The 7,829-nt window shown below is 38.8% G+C and overlaps 1 long non-coding RNA gene across 2 annotated transcripts; it reads left to right on the forward strand.

Annotated features, from left to right (window-relative positions):
* The first annotated feature begins 1,384 nt into the window (after positions 1-1,384).
* LOC113234304 lies at positions 1,385-5,643 on the forward strand. 2 transcript variants are annotated; one of them, XR_003310785.1, is made up of 4 exons: positions 1,425-1,444; positions 2,733-2,826; positions 3,056-3,152; positions 5,536-5,643. It is a non-coding gene; the product is annotated as an uncharacterized LOC113234304 (long non-coding RNA). The 2 variants fall into 2 exon arrangements; XR_003310784.1 differs by lacking the exon at positions 2,733-2,826 and having other exon boundaries at positions 1,385-1,444.
* Positions 5,644-7,829: the final 2,186 nt, after the last annotated feature.

A 7,829-nucleotide genomic window follows, 5' to 3' on the forward strand; every position in this document is an offset into this window, starting at 1 on the left:
CTTGTAGTCATGGTGTACGAAAACGTAAAATAAGGTGAAAATAATTAAATTGAAAGAAAAAATATATATCTTAGGGATATATTTTTCTTTATATATTTTTTGAACGTTTATAAGCTCAACTATAAGGCATTTCAGGCTTATCCATTCTTTACCGGACATCCTGTATATTGCAGTGTTACATCTAAGTTAATGTCTGTATCATGTGAATGTGTATGTATTTGTCATGGTGGTGAATAAAGATTATATCTATCAAAAAAGAAAGCGTCCAAAAAGGTAATTTTATTTCCATTTCAGAAAAAACCCTGAGAGAAAGACACGGTAATGACTTAGTGAGAAAATCAGGGACCTGGATACAGGATAAAGTAAAGAGATTGGCACATTCAATAAAAAAAGTTTCAAGAGATGAATTGGACAAGCTCTCTGGGAACAGTAAAGACATGGACAAATCTGAGTAAGAATTTTGAATGTATTGCATAGAGACTGGCTATAGAATAGAATGCATATACAACAACCAAAACTTGAAAATATATAAAAAAAAACTATGAAATAAAACAAAAAATACATTGGGGCAAACATGTTAAATAACAAATAGACATTCAGCAATGTGAGCGAATGTGGCATACGCAAAAGAATCTCTTTCAGCTGTAGCTACAAATGGATTCACGGTCAACAATGGTCTAACGTTACGTAAAAATTATAAAGGAAAACCATTGACTTACAAATAAATGGACGACGGGTCTAATACAAAAACCACGAAAAAAATGTCCCAAGTCAACATATTTAAACGTAGTGACATGTAAAGGAATATGAAAAAGCTAAAACGTTGAATTTAAATTGTAATGTCATTGTCAGTCGAACAAACGAAGACTAAAGCGTGAATGACGCTCTTTATACGATTTTAACGCCCTATAAGTTCGGACACTTTTTAGCGCGGACCCGACGTCCATATAATTGTAAGTCAATGAGGAAAACAGTTATTTACACAGTTTCAAAATTTTAAATTTCAAAATTATTCAAAATTCGTAAGAGACGAATTTAAACATTTATCTCAGCGTCCTTTACTCTATATACTTCCCATTGCTGGTCTCCTTTCAATTAGAGTCTGGCATGGCCCAGTGAGGATTGGGGACTTCGCAAATTTTCCTAAGAACCCTCTTCGACGTACTTTCACTTTATGTAATCTTTGCATTGCTACTAAACAGATGCCACCAGAAACATATATGTAAATGATCTGATCTGCATTGAGAAGCATTGGTTCTTCCCTAAGCTTACCACCGCTGTTGTAGTTGTACTAAAGCCTTGGGCAAATCTTCCACAGTACCGGGCTCTTTTAACTTTCTATAATCATAACAGTAACACAACTATGATTTTCAGTTCTTTCGCAAGACCTGGTGTTAGACCTCATAAGATCTACAAGCGAGGAAGTGCCGCTATTGGGAAACAGGTATGAAAATTGTTGGACTCCATGTTTCTTCATTGCCTCCACATCATTGTTCACCATCAATTCCTAATCTCACGCTGATGCAATGTGGGTCACGGGTATTGGCACATTTCTAAACCTTCTTCGCGGAATTTTCCTTCATTAGTTAGCGAGATATGTTACTAAATACCACAGTGATTTCAAACCATTCTCCTATTAACATTGCTCTTCTGTTTTTGTTTACATTGCCAAAGTACTGCATTTATGTTGTACCGTTCTTTATCTTATCGTATCAATAGTGTATGTACGCTGCAATGCTTGTTATCGCAGTGAAAGGATTAGAAGTGAACGAAAGGACCAATCAGCGTAAGGTACGCGCCGATTGTTGCCCAGGTTACGTCAGATGTACAAGACAGGAAAAGAGAGGCTGCTTTCGTGCACGTCACCGTTATATCGTTGTGTTAAGTCTTATAAGCATTTAAAACTTATCATCACCACCATTTCAGCCAAAAGATGTCCACTGCTTAACATTGGCCCAAATAATGCCATAACGATCTGTCCTGCATCGCTTTCATCCAGCGGATTCCCGCAGCTTTCACCAGATCGTCAGTCCACCTTTCCGCGTCTACCGGTACGCGGTCGCCACTCGAGAACTCTTCGGCCCCATCGGCCATCTGTTCTGCGAGCAATGTGCCCTGCCCATTGACACTTAAATTTTGCAAATCTCAGGGCTATGTCGGTTACTCTTGTGTCCTTTGCCGATGTCCTCATTACTGATTTGATCTCGCAACGGAACTCCGAGTACAGCTCTTTCTATTGCCTTTGAGTCGCCTTGAGCCTTCTTATGAGGCCCATAGTGGGCGACCACATCTCAGTGCCGTAAGTCATCATTGGCAACATACACTGATCGAAGACTTTTGTCAGGAGACACTGTGGTATTTTGAACAAGAAAATATGGCGAAAGTTTTTAAATTTATTTGATTTATTTATTTCATCCAGAGAACAACGATCCAATTATAATAATATTAGTAGGTACGGCCTTAAAACTATGTTAGTACTTAAATTCTATAAGAGACGTTGTAGTCTGTATTAACTGCCGCATCACTGGGTTGTCAATCCTTCCACCAATTCTCTTAAGGAGACTATTGGGGCTGACACGTATTCAGTTCAGTAGCGACGCCGAGTTCTTACGGATAACAACCATGAAACTATGCACTCGCGTGTTAGTAAACATGGCTGAACGTGACAGCCCTAACAGCGTCCTAAAGGCGTTCAAAGCATCCAGCAAGCGCTGAGTGTAGCTCGTCTACAGTTCGCCAGCGAACAGTGGTGTGCAGTACGCCCGAAAGAGCGTTACCTTCACTGCAGCATGAGGAACCTGCGGGCGAGCATGTCCGCTCTCACCGGTAGTGTTCTCATCTTGCGCTGCATATTCATGTCATCCTTAAAGCCGTCAGTAACATAGTGTCTCAGGTATTTAAAGTCGCTAACCGTTTTTAAGTAGTAGAGGATGTGCACACGTAGGACTATGCTTGCCTGCGGCTCCAAAGATCATGTACTCAGACTTAATGACATTATATACCAGGCCATGAGAAGTTTCTACTTATACATTTATATCTGTATTCCGTGATGCAGGTGCCTAGCTACTTAAACTTCCCATCACCAATTAGTCACATGAAGGAAGTCTGTCGACAGGCTTCTCAAGCGATACAGATGACTAGAAACATTGTTGGTGAGTTTTCTCGTTGCTCTCTCGTGTTGAAACGAAAACACTTCTCACGTTGTACACTTTTTCAGACATACATTGCATGTAACTGTGTGTCCCAACCGCTATCCTCGCGTTAAATTTTTAAATAATATTTTCCGTCAAAATTGTAAATTCCTGCTCTTGGTATAATAAAACCACAAGTGATCATACTTGACAGTCGTCGGGGATAATGTAATTATGCGTAGCTAGCATCCGTTATGAAGTTGCCATTTCCGTAAGTTAGTGGCCAAACCAAATCCGCGTAAACGTCGTGACAACCAAATGTAAATCAGGCTAAATTTACTGGAATCTATTATTATCAGTCCGTAAATAAGTTAAATTAACCCTCAGGGCCATTGACTTACAATTATATGGACGTCGGGTCCGCGCTAAAAAGTGTCCGAACTTATAGGGCGTTAAAATCGTATACAGAGCGTCATTCACGCTTTAGTCTTCGTTTGTTCGACTGACAGCGAAGCAAGCAAAATTAGACAGTACTGCAATGACATTACAATTTAAATTCAACGTTTTAGCTTTTTCATATTCCTTTACATGTCACTACGTTTAAAGAGGTTGACTTGGGACATTTTTTTCGTGGTTTTTGCATTAGACCCGTCGTCCATTTATTTGTAAGTCAATGCTCAGGGCGCATTTATTTGACACGAATGTCATCGCGGTCACACGGCGAGGAGTCCACGTTGCCACCGCGCAGCGCCCGCGTGCATCTATCATGGCAAAACACGCTCTATTTACTCAGCTTTTACGTTTTAACTTAAACGCGGACGAGTCTGGCTTGAAGTGGGTTTACGCGGTGCCCCGCGCGACGGCCGCGCGTTTGTATTATTGAGAGGGATTTAAATGTTGTTGCCTAGTAACACAATTCAGATTCGCCATTAACGTACATGAAGGTGTGATAACTGGGCGATGGCCGCGCGAAATCTTTCGCCTCGTGTACAACTGGCCGCTTACTGTGTAAAAAGGAAAGTCGTAGCCATTGAAATAACAAAGTAATGGCGTTTAAACTTAACTGTTAAATTTGATCTCGTGAAGATACGCAACACAAAATACATTAAAGAAGTTATTCTGTGACTGTGATTTCCATTTAATCTGCTGTTTAATCCTTAGTTACCCGCACAATGAAAATCAAGTCCCGCATGATGTCCTCCTGACCCCAATTTATTTTTAATGAATTAATGATGGTAATAAATAAAGGACTCCGCATTACACATGTAGTATATAATATGTATTAAGACCTCAAAGGTGCAACTCAAATAAAAAATAAAAGGAACAGGAACGTTCTTTGTCTTCTTCATAAAATTTTAAATTACCCTCAGTTTCCTCATTATCTGTGTTCCCGTTTTTCCCCCTTATCCCCCAATTACCGCTCAAAACGTACCTGTGACACTAGAACACTTATATCCCCAATCCAACTCCAAATTCTTTCACAATTCTTTTACCGTAAGTGCAGCTCGTATGTGGAATAAACTACCTGCTAGCATTAGTGACAGTCCATCGGTGGCATCTTTCAAACACAAATTAAAAGAGCACTTCCTGTCGAACGCGTTAGATAGTTTATAGGTAACATATTTGTAAACAAATAATCTGTTATTATAATATATATTCTGCTTATGTGTGTATTTATGTATATAAAGTTCATGTATGTGTGTATGTCTGTCGTATGTATATTATTATCATTTATATTTTATTCACATTTAAATTTAAATTTTGTACAATAATTAGTCCCGCAGACTTCATCACTAGGGTTGGCTGGAAGAGATCTCTTATAGAGATAACCTTTTTTTTTTTTATAGAGATAACCTCACCTTTGTATATGTCCATTGTAACGTGTGTCTTTGTACAATAAAGAATATGAATATAAAAAATAGAATTAAAAATGTTGTCTAAAGTTGCGCTTTTGAAGCATGATGATATATAGGCCTCCCCCAAAGAATGCCACAACGATCTAGCCTCTCGAAAACCTTCGGCCTCATCGGTCATCTGTTCTGCGAGTAATGTGCCCTGCCCACTGCACTTAAGTTTTGCAATTCTTTAGGCTATGCCGGTTACTCTGGTTCCTTTGAGGATATCCTCATTAGTGATTCGATCTCGCAACAAAACTCCGAACATAGGTCTTTCCATTGCCCTTCGAGTAACCTTGAGCCTCCCTATGAAACCCATAGTGAGCAACTACATCTCAGTCTCGTAAGTTTCATTGAGAAAAAGTTCATGCATTTTTGCATAGTTATTGGCATAGCTTACGCTTAGTTGTCTCCAAGAGTCGTTTTTTATAGCTTTTAGGATTTGCGTTTATGTTTGTCCGTGTATTTGTCATGTACCAAAGATGTTAAAAATCGCATTATGTTCCCAGTTCGTTCCAACGAAAATGATACCGAAGCGGCCACCACAATGATGCAGAAATTGGTGAAACTGATGTCAGACCTGATCAACTTCCAAGTCCTACAGCGAACTTGCATTAGTGAGTTAATATATGGTAATTTTGGATAAATAAATATTTGAGATTGTCGCCATTCGAGGATAGAGTACAGCATCAGTAAGATTTTTCAGTCGTTTCTGTACTTAAACCGATTGTACTTTAATTGCAACTGTTACATTTACCTAAAAACTTTATAGAATATTATTATTATAAACTCCCTTTGTCTCAAAAGTACGTAACTATAAATTTTAACTGAAAAGTCACACAGCTCAATTCACAATTTTATTTTGACCACGGTGGCATAGAAGCTTTATGTCAGAAGCGCAAAATGCCAAACGGGCAGAATGTCAGAATGCCAAATTCGTAAAATACCAATTTCGCAAAATGCCAGTTATTAAAATTCTAGTAATACCTAATTGAAGCTCTTTAGTAGTTAGAGGAAACTACATTTTTGTTTTTAATAAATTAATCAAATATCAGATACCTCGCTTCATTATCATCGTTATTCCAGCCGAATGACGTCCACTACTGGACATTAGTTCATGCGTCAGGAGGAGAAAGACCTAATCCTCACTACTTATACACTATTTACTGTTCTGCAATAACACTTAATGTCTTTTTTTACATGAAACCTGGATCAAACGTAAAGTAGGTATCTGTGGATATCGTCTGTCCCAAATCTCTCTCACTCACACGAGTTCCAAGGAATATGTTTATGTTTCTGATTACGTCTTTCCTGTATTACGTACTGATAGTCGGCAGTTTTTATGAGAATCTCATCACATCAAGGTTGGGTAATTTTATGTTTTGTACCATCGCTTTATTTGTTTACTCTCCGCGTCAGGCTTCTTGGTCTTAATTTCGCATTTGCTCGAGTCAAAGTGGAGCGCTTCTTGAAAGTATCATATGGCGTTTTGAGAATTTGGCATTAAGATAATCGGGCATTTTGAGAATCTAGCATTCTGCCCATTTAGCATTTTGCGTTTATGGCATAAAGAGTCAAAACATTTTCTTATACCATCGATGGCATACACTAAAAGCTTGCCATCATGGTAAAAGGATAGGAAAGGAGGAAGGAAGGAAGTTGATAACGACTTCACGTATTAACAGAGTCGATCTCGGTAGTCATGCAGTTAAGTGTGAAGTTGTTATCCGAGACCTCGACTGCATGAAGTTGTTTCGCGCATTAACTGCAATTGATGGCCGATTGCTACACAGGGTGCGCCAGAAGTACTGGAATGGATTTGTACTTCATGCGAAGAGGCTTCTTTCGTCCACGCTTAAGTTATATAGCTTGAGGAGTTTTACTCTATCTCACACTTATCAACATATAATCGCATTAATTCAATTCAAAATTCAAAAAGTTTATTTCAGACATAGTCCATATTAGTGTTAATTACTAAATTTGCGAAATGTTACAGTAACTTATAAATTAAACCCCTGGAACCCATGTGGACTGAGTTCCAGTGCTTCCACATTCACTGACACGTTTTCCCCCTATCAAACGAACTAGGCTATTGGAACTGCCACACACGCGACGCATCAGGGAGGCAGTTCTTTTCCGAATAATCGCGCTGAAGCTATCAATACGCGCGTCCGCGAACATACCTGATGCGCTGCAAAATCGTGGCAGCCCCAACAGTATCCTAAGACCATTATTGTATTGGACACGCAGGGCATTGACCGTCGCTTTAGTGTAATTTGTCCACAGGCTGCACGTATAGAAGGTCTGACAAAACGCCCTGAAAAGGGTGGCTTTGACATTACCCTCACAACGCGCAAACCTGCGTGACAACATATTACAACGTACGGCCAACGCTCTGCGCTCCCTCTCCATATCTACATCATCCTGCAGATTTTCTTGACCCAGTAAGCTGATCAGAAAAAAACTATATGTCCATGGGATAGAAGTGAAAATATAGGAAAATAATAACGCACACACTCAAAAAAATTAAAATTTATCTACCATTTAACGGTTTATTTATCACAAAACGCACACATGCAATACATAAAAAAAAAAATTAAAAACAATAGTCCAGAAAAGTAACACCTTACAAATAAAATATAAGCATCAAAAGAAGAAATTATTATTTTTTATTTTTGCTTGTGTTACAGACACAAAATGTGACAAACACAAAAATATGCAAGGCGTTACAACAAAACGGCCGTAGAGCCCAAAGTGATTGTTACTCAACTGGAGCAACACACTAGGAACGCATTGTTTTTTC

This window comes from Hyposmocoma kahamanoa, unplaced genomic scaffold (genome assembly GCF_003589595.1).
Source record: "Hyposmocoma kahamanoa isolate Upper Pololo Valley unplaced genomic scaffold, ASM358959v1 83, whole genome shotgun sequence".
NCBI lineage: Eukaryota > Metazoa > Arthropoda > Insecta > Lepidoptera > Cosmopterigidae > Hyposmocoma > Hyposmocoma kahamanoa.